The sequence below is a fragment of the Panulirus ornatus genome, chromosome 11 (assembly GCF_036320965.1).
Source record: "Panulirus ornatus isolate Po-2019 chromosome 11, ASM3632096v1, whole genome shotgun sequence".
Taxonomy (NCBI): Eukaryota; Metazoa; Arthropoda; class Malacostraca; order Decapoda; family Palinuridae; genus Panulirus; species Panulirus ornatus.
The window spans coordinates 10,966,594-10,969,093 of NC_092234.1; positions in this window are offsets into that span (position 1 = coordinate 10,966,594).

The following is a 2,500-nucleotide window of genomic DNA, read 5'->3' on the forward strand; positions in this document are numbered from 1 at the left end:
CATCATATATAAAAAGATACATCATATATAAAAAGATACATCATATATAAAAAGATACATCATATATAAAAAGATACATCATATATAAAAAGATACATCATATATAAAAAGATACATCATATATAAAAAGATACATCATATATAAAAAGATACATCATATATAAAAAGATACATCATATATAAAAAGATACATCATATATAAAAAGATACATCATATATAAAAAGATACATCATATATAAAAAGATACATCATATATAAAAAGATACATCATATATAAAAAGATACATCATATATAAAAAGATACATCATATATAAAAAGATACATCATATATAAAAAGATACATCATATATAAAAAGATACATCATATATAAAAAGATACATCATATATAAAAAGATACATCATATATAAAAAGATACATCATATATAAAAAGATACATCATATATAAAAAGATACATCATATATAAAAAGATACATCATATATAAAAAGATACATCATATATAAAAAGATACATCATATATAAAAAGATACATCATATATAAAAAGATACATCATATATAAAAAGATACATCATATATAAAAAGATACATCATATATAAAAAGATACATCATATATAAAAAGATACATCATATATAAAAAGATACATCATATATAAAAAGATACATCATATATAAAAAGATACATCATATATAAAAAGATACATCATATATAAAAAGATACATCATATATAAAAAGATACATCATATATAAAAAGATACATCATATATAAAAAGATACATCATATATAAAAAGATACATCATATATAAAAAGATACATCATATATAAAAAGATACATCATATATAAAAAGATACATCATATATAAAAAGATACATCATATATAAAAAGATACATCATATATAAAAAGATACATCATATATAAAAAGATACATCATATATAAAAAGATACATCATATATAAAAAGATACATCATATATAAAAAGATACATCATATATAAAAAGATACATCATATATAAAAAGATACATCATATATAAAAAGATACATCATATATAAAAAGATACATCATATATAAAAAGATACATCATATATAAAAAGATACATCATATATAAAAAGATACATCATATATAAAAAGATACATCATATATAAAAAGATACATCATATATAAAAAGATACATCATATATAAAAAGATACATCATATATAAAAAGATACATCATATATAAAAAGATACATCATATATAAAAAGATACATCATATATAAAAAGATACATCATATATAAAAAGATACATCATATATAAAAAGATACATCATATATAAAAAGATACATCATATATAAAAAGATACATCATATATAAAAAGATACATCATATATAAAAAGATACATCATATATAAAAAGATACATCATATATAAAAAGATACATCATATATAAAAAGATACATCATATATAAAAAGATACATCATATATAAAAAGATACATCATATATAAAAAGATACATCATATATAAAAAGATACATCATATATAAAAAGATACATCATATATAAAAAGATACATCATATATAAAAAGATACATCATATATAAAAAGATACATCATATATAAAAAGATACATCATATATAAAAAGATACATCATATATAAAAAGATACATCATATATAAAAAGATACATCATATATAAAAAGATACATCATATATAAAAAGATACATCATATATAAAAAGATACATCATATATAAAAAGATACATCATATATAAAAAGATACATCATATATAAAAAGATACATCATATATAAAAAGATACATCATATATAAAAAGATACATCATATATAAAAAGATACATCATATATAAAAAGATACATCATATATAAAAAGATACATCATATATAAAAAGATACATCATATATAAAAAGATACATCATATATAAAAAGATACATCATATATAAAAAGATACATCATATATAAAAAGATACATCATATATAAAAAGATACATCATATATAAAAAGATACATCATATATAAAAAGATACATCATATATAAAAAGATACATCATATATAAAAAGATACATCATATATAAAAAGATACATCATATATAAAAAGATACATCATATATAAAAAGATACATCATATATAAAAAGATACATCATATATAAAAAGATACATCATATATAAAAAGATACATCATATATAAAAAGATACATCATATATAAAAAGATACATCATATATAAAAAGATACATCATATATAAAAAGATACATCATATATAAAAAGATACATCATATATAAAAAGATACATCATATATCTCTCTCTCTCTCTCTCTCTCTCTCTAATCCCCCTCCCCTCCTCCTTCCCCTTGCCTTCCTTCCTTCCTCTCCCCCGCCATCCCACCCACCCTCTCACACTGCACACTAACTCACTCTGATGAAGGTAATGCTTCCTCTGAGCGTCTCCCAACAAATCACAAATTCAAAACTTAAACAAGAACAGAGAAAC